The sequence below is a fragment of the Spermophilus citellus genome (genome assembly GCF_964194105.1).
Source record: "Spermophilus citellus genome assembly, chromosome: X".
Taxonomy (NCBI): domain Eukaryota; kingdom Metazoa; phylum Chordata; class Mammalia; order Rodentia; family Sciuridae; genus Spermophilus; species Spermophilus citellus.
Window position 1 is genome coordinate 39,306,551 of NC_138190.1, and position 12,944 is coordinate 39,319,494.

The window sequence follows — 12,944 nt, forward strand, 5'->3', positions numbered from 1 at the left end:
TAACCTTATTTGTATCAATCTTAATTGATCATTTATCTAATAGATAATACTTCATTCAAAATAATAGCAACAATGTATTCAATTATCTATGTTATATATACTTATATATAAGTGAAATGGATGAAAGCTATGTTACAAGGGACAGGAGGGAGGGATTAGGATTATTTTGTTATTACAAGATGCTCACTTGAGTATGAAGCAATAAGGTATTATTTGAATATTATTATTATTATTATTTGTTACAAATTCTAAGGCACTAACTAAAAAAAATAAATAAATAAATTCAACTGATATGTCAAGAGAGAAAATAGAGTCATATAAAATGTTCAATGAAAACCACAAAAGGAACCAGGCATAGTGGCATATGCCTATATTCCCAGCTACTTGGAAGGCTGATTCAGGAGAATAAATTAAGCCCATGTGTTCAAGACCAGCCTGGAAAATGTAATGAGACCCCTGTTTCAAACAAACAAACAAAACCACAAGAAACAGAATGGAAGACAAAAATAGGAACAATGTACAAGAGCAATAAGTAGGAAACAGTAGCAAATATAATAACTGCTAATTCTACTGTATCTGTATTACTTTGAACATCAATGGTCTAGATGGACCAATTAAAAGACAAATATTGCCAGAATGGATCAAAAAACAAAACCCATGTTTTGTTTGTAGACAACCTATGTTATCTACAAAGAACTGACTAAGTGTGTATGTATGTATATATGTATTTATTGTGCCAGGGATTGAACCCAGAGTCTTGTGCTGCTGGTTGTTGGGGTTTAGGGGTAAGAGAGAATGAATACACAGAGCACTGAGGATTTTTTGGCAAGAAAACTACTCTGTATGATACTATTATGCTGGATACATGTCATTATACATTTGTCCAAACCTGTAGAATATATACCAAGAGTGAATCATAACAAACTGTGGACTCTGCATGATAACAATGTGTCAGTTTAGATTCATTGATGGTAACAAATGTGTCACTGGTGTTATCTGGAGCACTTTGTGTAAAATAGGGAGAATGTGTTCCCTGAAAGCTAATAAAACTTGCCATATTAGTCAGTTCTTCATTACTATAACAAAATACCTGAGAAAATCAAGTTAAAAAGAGAAAAGATTTGTTATGGCTCATAGTTTTTGGAGGTTTCAGTTTGTGGTTGTTTGGCTCTGTTGCTTTTGAGCCTGTGGTAAGGCACATCATGATGAGAGTGTATGGTGGAGAAAGACCATTCACCTGATAGTTGGAACTGAATAGAGAGAGAGGAAGAGACTGGATTCCCACTATCCTCTTCAAGGCTACACCTCAGTGATCTAAGACCTCTGACCAGGTCCTACCTCTTAAAAAAGATTCCAGCCTTCCCAATAGCACCAAGCTGGAAAATAAGTCTTTCAACACATGGACCTATGAGAGACATTTCAGATCCAAACTATATCACTTGCCTATGAAATTAACTGGCCTGATATCTTTTGAACAAGATAGTTGATTACTAGTTAAATTTCTTTTTTAAAAAATTAATAGTTAACTCATATTTTCTTCTTTTGTACCAATTTTTATAATTTGTATTTTATTAGAAATTATTTTTCATCTAAGTTTTCAAATATATTAGTATTTTTAAAGTTTCTTAATTTCAGAAAGCACCTTATATGTTATGTCTCCTTACTATTCCTAATATTGCTTATTTGTACCCCTTTCATTAGTTCAATAGTACTGGAGATATGTCCAATTTATAGATGCTTTAAACGTTTTTATTTTCATTAATCCTTTGTCTTTATTTTCCACTTTGCTTTTACAGCTCTTGTTCCTTTTATTCCAACTTATTTATAGTGTTAGTCCTTTCATTTTTTTATTTAGTATTTATTTATATGAAACTTATATAGTAGTCCCACTTATCTACAGAAGATATATTCTATGATCCCCAGTCATGCCCAAACTATAGATAGTACAAATAGTACAAAGTCTATCCCCTGTGTAGACTAGTAAAGTTTATAAATCAGAGAAATTAAGAGAGTAAAAACAAAAACAATAAAACAAAACAATTATAGAAAATATACTATAATAAAATAGCCAGCATCACTATGTTTAGGGCTGTTATTAAGTAAAATAAGTGTTACAGTTTGGATTTGACTCATTTGTTGAAGGCTTGGTCCCCAGCTGATGGTATTGTTGGGAGGTAGTAGACACATTAGGAGGTGGTGCTTTGTTAGAGGAGGTGAGTCACTGGTGGCAAGTCCTTGAAGGATATATCTTGTCTTCAGCATTTCCCCCTCTGTCTTTGCTTCCTGGCCATCATAAAGTAAATAGCTTCTTCCACACACTCACACTGCCATAATATTCTTTCTCTTCTTAGGCTCAAAGTAACAGCCTATGCTAAAGTGGACTATGGACTGAGGCCTCTGTAACTGTCAACCAAAATAAACCTTTTCCTCCCTTAAATTGATTGTCTTAGTAATGAAAAGGTGACTAACCCAATAACCAAGACAGCGACTATGAGACTAACAGACAGGTAGCCTATATAACATGGATCTGCTGGACAAAGGGATAATTCACATCCCTTTTTTTATGGGGTCTTCATTATGTAGACATAATTAATTAAATCATTGTCCATAGGTGGTCAACTCAAACTTTAGCCCCACAGGTTTGGGGATGGGGCTGAAATTTTTAACTCTTTAATTATGTCTTGGTATATCTAGTGATCAGCTACCATGCTAAAGCTCTCTGTGTTACTTTATCCATGAGCTGCCAGCCACCAATCATCTCATTAGCATACAAAAGAAACTGGAGATATCAAGGGTTTCAGGAACTGCACTTCAAGGAATAGTGATGAAGATCAAATATAAGTTTGCAGTACCATATGTCTTATATCCTTAACAATTTTTGTCTGCTTGATCTATCAATTTATGATAGAGATGTTTTAAAAATCTCCTGTCGTGAATGTGGATTTTTGTCGAATTTGCCTTGAGGCTATGTTGTCAGTTGCACTGAAGTTGAGAACTAATATCTTTTTGGTAGAATTTTCATTTCATTTCATTATTGCTAGCTATTTCTCTTTATTGAAGTTAATACTTCTTTTGCTTCAAATTCTAATTTGCCTTATATTAATATAGTTTAAGCATCTTTTTATGGTTAGTGTTTGCATGGCACATATTTTTATTACTTTATTTCTAACATCTTTATAAGCTTTTTAATGTATCCTTATATAGTTGAATTTTTAAATAGTCCATTCTTTTAATAAAAGAATAGAATGTGCTGGGCATGGTGGCACACACCTCAAATCCCAGCAACTTAGGAGGCTAAGGCAGGAGGATAGCAGGTTTGAGGCTAGCCTCAGCAGTTTAGTGGGGCTTTATATAACTTGACAATACTGTCTAAAAAAAAAAAAAAAAAAAAAAAAAAAAAAAAAACAAAGCGATGGGGATATGGCTCAGTGGTAAAGCACCCCTGGATTCAATCCTGAGTACAAAAAAAGCATAATATTTCATTTACTTTGATTACAAATGTATTTGGACTTATTTTGTGTTTTCTGTAACTAGTTATTCTTTGTTACTTTATTCATGCCTTCTGATCAGTAGATAAAATTTTCCACTTGATTTAGAAGCTTTTATTATATTTTTATTTCTTTATTAGTTATCCTCAAGTTTTAAAATATATATTCTTCTTTAAGTTTTCTAACAAAGGATAGAATCATTCAATATTTTCCTCTCAGTTCCTCCTGGCCTCAGCCCTGGAGGGAGCCACCCACCCCTTCCTGTAGCCACTCCTCCCCTAAAGCTCCAGCAGCCTCTGAGCAGAAAATGGCTGTGCCTCCCAAGTATGGCAATCTTTGCAAATTTGTCAGGGACATCTTAACCAAGGGCTATGGCTTTGGCTTAATAAATCTCGATTTGAAAACAAAATCTGAGAATGTATTGGAATTTACAAGTTCAGGCTCAGCCAACACAGAGACCACCAAAGTGACAGACAGCTTGGAAACCAAGTGCAGGTGGACTGAATATGGCCTGATGTTTACAGAGAAGTGGAACACTCACAATCTACTGGGCACCGAGATCACCATGGAAGATCAGCTTGCACATTGACTGAAGATGACCTTCGATTCATCCTTCTCACCTAACACTGGGGGGGGGGGATGCTAAAATCAAGACAAGGTACATGTGGGAGCACATCAACCTGGGCTGCCCCGTGGACTTTAACATTGCTGGGCCTTCAATCTGGGGCGCTCTGGTGCTGGGTTATGAGGGCTGGCTGACTGGCTACCAGATGAATTTTGAGATTGCAAAGTCCTAAGTGACCCAGAGCAACTTTGCAGTTGGCTAAAAGACTGATAAATTCCAGCTTCACATTAATGTGAACAGTGGGACAGTGGCTCCATTTATCAGAGGTGAACAGGAAGTTGGAGACTGCTATCATTCTCACCTGGACAGCAGGAAACAGTAACACTCAGTATTGGAATAACAGAAAAGTATCAGATTGACCTTGATACCTGCTTCTCCACCAAAGTGAACAACTCCAGCCTGATTGGTTTAGAATACACTCAGACCCTAAAGCCAGTTATCAAACTGATGCTGTCAGCTCTGCTGTTTGGCAAGAATGTCAATGATGGTGGCTATAATTTTGGTGTAAGACTGGAATTTCAAGCAAAAATGAATACTGTACAATTATTAATTTTAAACTATTTTGCAGTATATCTATTTAGTGTACCTTTTAATGTTGTATATCAGGGATGCAAGAATTTCTAAAATTCATGTTAGAACTCAGCTTTAAAGTGTTACAATTTCAGAGGTACAGAAGAAACCAAGTCCAAATAAAAGGTCCTTTCAGCTGTAGACTTGTTTGTGAGCCACTTGGTGGCCCCTCTAAAGATGCCAGGTTTCCTTTTTTTTTAATCTAGAAATGGCTGCAAATAGAAGCTGATAATGGATATGTACTTTGTAAATCTTTATTGAGTAAATGAATGGAACTGTGACTTCCTGAGGATCAACCCTTGGTTTCTTAATCCTAATTGATGAGCAGTTCATTGCTTGGTGGTATATACAGACTTATCTGAAAGGGAGTTTTTTACACATCTTCATGGCCTTTTTCCACCCTAGCCCATCAACTCATTTACACCAAAAGTAGTCTGCAGGGTCTGTTCACTATTTCTTTAGTGCATTTTGGGGTGGAGAGGGTGGATGTGATGAAGCCAATAATTTGGGACTTAATTCCTTTTCATGCTGGGGTTTTCTTGCCCTTGCACCAGTGTCTGAAATAGCTTCCAGTAGCTCCAGCTATAGGCTGGGAAGAGTCTGCATGATTGTAATCATATGGTGACAACTTAGGAATCTAAATTGGGCTTCTACTGTATTCTCACCACGTAATTTACTTTTTAGCAATTTAATGGGTACATTTTAGAGTCTTCCATTTTGTATGGAATTAGATCCTCCCCTTCAAATGCTGTAGTTAACATCACCTAAAATAAAACTTGAGTAAAATATTGAAACCTCAAAAAAATAATTATTCAACATTTTATTCTTATCTCAACCATGACAATGGTTAGACTGTTTTAACATTCCAATGAATACACTTTCTCTGCTTTTGATTTTGTTAAATGTTTTCATTTTACACCCATTTTAAATACAAAAGTAGTTATGATTTTTTAAATTCATAGTTAATTAAGCTTACTCATATATTTTTATCATAGGTGGTACAGTTTATTTCTACTAGAAAACATATAATGACATCTCTTTTATGCCACTAATAATCACTGATGATCATTATCTACATCCATTAATTTAAAAGGTATTGTGAAATGATGTTTATTTTTATCATTTCTTTTTCACTTATTACTTGGAACGCTTCTATATACAGTTACTTGTACTTGTCAACTATTCATTTACCCTCAGGTATAGTTCATGTAAGATGGCATAATTAAGCCAGGCATGGTGGGACACTCCTATAATCCCAGAGACCTGGGAGGCTGAGACAGGAGGATTGCAAGTTCCAGGCCAGCCTCAACAATTTAGTGAGGCCCTAAGCAACTTAGCAAGACACTTTCTCAAAATAAAAATAAAAAGGGATAGAACTCAGTGGTTAAGTTCCATTGGTTTAAATCTTCAGTACTTAAAAAAAAGAAAGAAAAAGAAAGGAAGACATAATTAACTCCTGATCTCCCTCTTCATTTGTCAATTCAAAATAGTAAATTGGTTCTCTAGCATTCTCCAGTGATAACTAAAGAATAGGTTTTTAAAGTTTTTTTTTTTTTTTAGTTTTAGAGAGACAGACAATATCTTTGTTTATTATTTTATTTTTTATGTGGTGCTGAGGATTGAACCAGTGCCTCACACATGCTAGGCAAGCACTCTGCCACTGAGCTACTGCTCCAGCCCCAACCAAAGAATAGTTTTAAGTATCCTTATGAAGTTATATTTTAAATCCATTGCATGTTTTTATTCTTTGTGATAATCAGACCAACACAAGCTTGGTCTGTGGGATCCTATTCACACTGGTTCCTGAGTCCTAAAGACACAACCATAATGTTCTTTGACAATTTTTAAAATTTTTGTGATATCACATGATGTTTGGGCTTATTTCATATATTCCGTGCCCATGGGCTCTATTCCTTCTGATGGGAAATTAGGGAACACAATCTTAGCTCTAAAGTTACTTATTACTTCAGGGTTGTTTATTTTTGTCTCTTGATATTTCTAGTGAATGAGACTACAAAATATGATTTATTTTTTAAGGGAAATACATCATCAGTGCATAATGATACTTCAATTCACCATCAAGAATTATTGGTTTTACCTAACTTCATTGAACTTGCATTTGCATTTTATTTCCCCATGTCAAAAATCCTGGTGACACCAACACATTATTAATTTGTTTAATACAACAATAAACATACAATAGTATCAGAATAACAATATCAACACTACACCCAAAATATAATTACTAGGGGCTGGCGTTGTGGCTCAGTGGTAGAGTGCTTGCCTCATACGTGTGAGGCACTGGGTTGGATCCTCAGTACCAAATAAAAAAATACAGTTATTTTATATATATATATATATATATATATATATATATATATATATATATATATATCTTGTTTGATATGAATTTTGAAGAGTTATTTTTTGTTTTGTTTGTTGTTATTATTGTTTTGTCCTTAGGTTTTTGTCTCCACTAATAACGTGCAGGTGCAGTCATATTTCTATGTTTTAAAGTCAATGGGTGTACTTCTTCTCTGGGTAGTTTTGCCACCAACTAACTGTATACACATAAAGTTCATTAATGTCTTAATTTCAATTTTAGGAATTCCTTCTTTATTTAATGTTTTTTAGTTGTTGATGAACCTTTATTTTATTTATTAGTATATGGTGCTAAGAATCGAACTCAGTGCCTCACAGGCAAGCGTTCTTCTACTGAGCCACAACCCCAGACCAAGAATTCTTTCTTTAAAGTTGAACTCTCCCCCTATATATGTATAAAACATTTATATAGCTCCAAAATCAAGTACAAAAACAAGACAGATTCAGTAAAATCCAGCTTCTATTTCTCTCTGGTCCTATTTCTTCTCTCTATAAGTAATCATTTTTTTAAATGTTATGATTTATCATTTTATTTTAAATTACATATGGACATAATTACACAGACATTTATAATTCGTGTTCCTTCTTTCCTAAACAAAAAGGTAGCATCTCTACTGTTTTCTCCTTCTTGCTTTTCTTTCCTAAACAACATATCCTAAGATTACTCCATAGTATTTCACAGAGAGATTTTGTATTCCTTTTTGTACCTGCATAGCACTTTAGTTTTCAGGACCAATTTATTTAACCAGTTTCCTTGATAGACACTTGGAACTGTTTCCAGTTTTTCCTATCATTATAAATAATGTTTCAGTGAATAGCCTTGTACATATATTTTTTTTTTGCATTTTTGGCAATGCATATTTGAAGTAGAGACTTAGAAGTAAGATTGCTGGATCACAGGATAAATGCATATGTGATTTTGCAGGATATTGCCAAATTTCCCTTCATAGGGACTTTCCATTTTCCACTCCCACAGGCAACGTTACTTCAGCCAATCTGGTAAGTGTGAAATGGTCTTTCTGCATAGTTTGCATTTTCTTTCATTTTGAGTTAATCATCATGAGGTTAAGGCCCATTTGCATTTTTTTTCTGTGAACTGTCTGTTCATATCTCTATTTCAGTTTTCTCTAGGACTTATGATCTCTTTCTTCTCTATTTTTCACACGATCTATATACTTTCCAGATTTATTATTTATTTTTCTACTTGTGGAATTTTTAATGTAATTTTTTAAATCAGTCTTTTCCCTTATTACTTCTGCATTTTTTTTTTTTTTGTACCAGGAATTGAACTCAGGGGCACTTGACCACTGAGTCACATCCCCAGCCCTGTTTTGTATCTTATTTAGAGAGAGAGTCTCACTGAGTTGCTTAGTGCCTTGCCATTGCTGAGGCTGGCTTTGAACTCGAGATCCTCCTGCCTCAGCCTCCCAAACTGCTGGGATTACATGCGTGTGCCACTGTGCCCAGCTACTTCTGAATTTTAAAACATAATTAGAAGGGCTGGTGATGTGGCTTAGTGGTAGAACATTTGCCTAGCATGTACAAGGCCCTGGGTTTACTCCCCAGCACCACAAAAATAAACAAATAAATAAAGTAAAACATAATTAGAAAGTTTTCCCAGCTCTCAGCTTATAAAGGAATTCATGCATATTTTCCTCTGGTACCTATATACTTATTTTCTGAATTTAAAGAGCTGATCCCTTTAAAACTTATGTAGTAAATGCTGTAAAGAGTTTTGTCTTTTTCATTAAGGCTATCTAGTTAGCACACAACCAGTAAACAAAAGTTCATCTCTTCCTATACTGACTTGGAATGCCACTGGAAATGTATATTTAAGTTTCATATGCAATAAGATCTATTTCTGGATCTTTCTATTCTTTTACATTGGTATGTTTGGACCAGTAACAAAATATCATTTTATAGGGTATCTAGTATGTTGTAATGTCTGGTATTACTGTATTCTTTTCCAGTATTTTTATTTTTCAGATTTTTTTCTGGAAATTTTTACTTATTTTTATTCTGACTGATTTGGATGGGGGGCACTGGGGATTGAACCCAGGGGTGCTTTACCACTGAGCTACAGCCTCAGTCCTTTTTATGTTTTATTCTGAGACAGGGTCTTGTTAGTTGCTAAAGGTCTTGCTAAATTGCTGAAGCTGGCTTTGAACTTGTAATCCTCCTGCCTCAGCCTCCCCAATCACTGGATTTATAGGCATGTGGCATTCTCACTAAACTTTATAATTAACATGTCAAGCTCCAGAAAAATACCTGTTGGTGTTTTTTTCCAACAGGATGAAATTATGTTATATTCATAAATAAATTTAAGAAGATCTGACCCCTTATTGGGTTGATTCCTTAATATAATAATATGCTATGCATTTCTAATTATTCAAGTCTATTTTTGGTTTTAAGAATATTGTAGAAATTTGCTCATCTATACAGGTTGAGTATCCCTTGTCTGAAATACTTGGAGACAGAAGTGTTTAGGATTTTGGATTTTTCAGATTTTTTAATATTTGCATAAGATATCTTGGGGATTGGGTCCAATTTTGTCTAAGCATGAAGTCCATTCATAATCACCTAATACACAGAGCCTGAAAGTAATTTTATACAATATTTTTAGTGCACCTGCATTTTGACTGCAACCCATCACTGAAGTCAGGTGTGGAATTTTCCATTTGTAGCATCATATTGGCACTCAAAAATGTTTGAATTTTGGGATATTTTGAATTTTGGATTAGAGATGCTTAACTTGTCTTTTTGAATAGTTCTCTTATTAAATTTACATCTGGATATTTTATTTATTTATTTTTCACTATTGTGAAAAAGCTCTTACTCCCATTAGATCTTCTTCTGACTGATGTTGGTATATATGAAGGCTTTCTTAGTCTTTTCTTATTATTAGAGCTTTATAGTTATTCATAGTAGTTGGGTTCATCCTGACAAACACATACATGCATGGAAATCAATTTCAGTTAATTATTCCCCCTCTTCTTTCCCCCTTTCCTTCCCATCCTCCCTCCCCTCCCCTCTTTCATTCTCCTTCATCTACTTTACTAGACTTCCTTTCTGTTGTCTATTAATTTATATTTAATTGGTTCTTTATGTTATCCCATTCTTCTCTCCTCATCTCCTTCATTTTACTTGAGCTTCCACAAATGAGAGAAAATATTTGCCTTTGAGTTTCTAAGTTTGGCTTATTTCACTTATCAGGATATTCTCCATTTATATCTATTTACTGGAAAATGCCATAAATTAAATCTCTTTTATGGCTGAGTAGAACTCCATATTATACACACACACACACACACACACACACACACACACACACAGAGCAATTTATTAATCCAATCATCTATTGAACAGCGTCTCAGCTCATTCCATAATTTAGCTGTTGTGAATTGTGCTGCTATAAACATTGAGGTGGCTGTAACACTGGATAATGCCAATTTTAGATCTTTGGGGAAAATATCAAGGAGTGGGATAGCTGGATCTCATGTTAATTCTATTCCTGTTTTTTTGAGGAATCTCCATACTGCTTTCCAAAGTGGTCATACTAGCCTGCAGTCCCACCAATAATGTAAAATGGAACTTTTACTGCACAACTTCTCCAGCATTTATTGTTGTTCTTGATCGTTGCCAATCTGACTAGAGATGAAATCTTTATGTAGTTTTGAGTTGCATTTCCCTTTTGCTAGAGATGTTGAAAATTTTTAAAATTTATTTGTTGGCCATTTATGTTTCTTCTTTTGAGAAGTTTCTGTTTAGTTCTTTTGCCCATTTATTGATTGGTTGTTTTGGGTTTGTTTTGTTTTGTTTTGTTTTGTTTTTGGTGTTAAGTTTTTTGAGTTCCTGTACATTCTTGATATTTATCCTCTACTGGAAGAGTAGCTGGCCAACCTTTTCTTTCATTCTGAATGCTCTCTCCTCATGCTCTTAATCATTTCCTTTACTGTGCAGAAGCTTTTTAGTTTAATGGAATCCCACTTATTGATTCTTGGTTTTAGTTTTTGAGTTTTAGGGGTCTTGTTAAGCAGCTGGTGCCAATACCTATATGATGGAGTGTTGACCCTATGTTTTCTTCTTGCAGTTTTAAAGTTTCTGGTCTAATTACTAAGCCTTTGATCCATTTCAATTTAAGTTTTGTGTAGAGTGAGAGATATGGGTTTAATTTCATTTTTCTATGTGTAGCTATCCAGTTTACCAAGCACCATTTGTTGCAAAGGCTGTCTTTTCTCCAAAATATATTTTTGACATTTTTATCAAATGTCAGAGGCTGTCAGTATGTGGATTTGTCTCTTTGTTTTTTATTCTTTTCCATTGATCTTCATGTCTATTTTGATGCCAATTCCATGCTGTTTTTGTTACTGCAACTCTGATGTATAATTTCAGATCAAATATTGTGAGTCCCCCTGCTTCACTTTTCTTGCTTACAGTATTGCTTTATCTATTCTGGGCCTTTTATTTTTCTAATAAACTGAAGAATTGTTTTTTATAATACTATGAAGAATGTCATTGGTATTTTGATGGGGATTACATTGAATCTGTATATTGCTTTTGGCAGTATGGCCATTTTGACAATATTGATTCTGCCTATCCAATAACCTGGGATTTTTTTCCATATTCTAAGGTTTTCTTTAATTTCTTTCTTTAGTATTCTATAATTTTCATTGTAGAGCTCTTTTACCTGCTTTAGATTAATTCCCAAGTATTTTTTTTTAGTTTATAGTGAACAGGATGGTTTTCATGTCTCTTATTCCTTTTTATTGATTCACTTTAGTTATACATAATGATAGGATTCATTTTCACATAATTATAAATGCGTGTAATATAATTTATTCTAATTTGGTTCTCCCAAATTCCCTTTTCGCTCCCCTTCTCACTCTCCAATTCCTTTCTCTCTATTGTACTGATCTTTCTGCTGTTTACTTACAGTTTTTTTTAATTGGATGTACATGATGGTGAGATTCACTGTGGTATATTCATATATGTACATAGGAAAGTTAGGTCGGATTCTACCACTGTCTTTCCCTATCCCATCTTTACTCCCTTCCATTCATTCCCGTTTGTCCACTCCACTGATCTTTCTTCTATTCTTCTTTCATCCTCCCTCCCCTATTATTTTGGATTAGCTTCCACATATCAGTGAACTCATTCAACCTTTGACTTTTGGAGATTGGCTTATTTCACTTAGCATGATAATCTCCAGTTCCATCTATTTACTGGCAAGTCATAAAATCATTCTTCTTTATGGCTAAGTAATACTCCATGTGTATATATACCACAGTTTCTTTATCTATTCATCTATTGAAGACTACCATCTTGGTTCCATAGCTTAACTATTGTTAATCATGCTACTAAAAACATGGATATGGCTATGTCACTGTAGTATGGTGATTTATATTTTTTCCTGATGAACAGAGATATAATAATTCTCAATAAAAATTATGGCAAACAGCATACAAAATCAAATTAAAAAGATAATACAACATGATCAGTGGGCTTTGTCTATGGTGATTTTAAATCCTTTGGATATATACAAAGGAGTGGGAGAGCTGTGTCAAATGGTGGTTCCATTTCTAATCTTTTGAGGAATCTCCATACTGCTTTCCAAATTGGCTGCACCAATTTGCAGTCCCACCAGCAATGTATGAGTAAACCCTTTTCTCCACATCCTTGTCAACATTATTGTTACTTATATTCTTTATAATTGCCATTCTAACTAGAGGAGATAAAATCTCAGTGTAGTTTCATTTTGCAGTTTTCTAATTTCTAGAAATGTTGAACACTTTTTTTTCATATATTTGTTGACTGTTTGCATTTCTTATTTTGAGATGTGTTTCATTCCTTTGCCCATCTTAGTCTTTTTTTAAGGTTGA

General features: G+C 34.2%; 1 pseudogene across 1 annotated transcript; it reads left to right on the top strand.

Annotated features, from left to right (window-relative positions):
• The first annotated feature begins 3,786 nt into the window (after positions 1 to 3,786).
• Positions 3,787 to 4,737, top strand: LOC308639399 (non-selective voltage-gated ion channel VDAC1-like; annotated as a pseudogene). The gene has a single exon. The product of its transcript is annotated as a non-selective voltage-gated ion channel VDAC1-like (transcript).
• Positions 4,738 to 12,944: the final 8,207 nt, after the last annotated feature.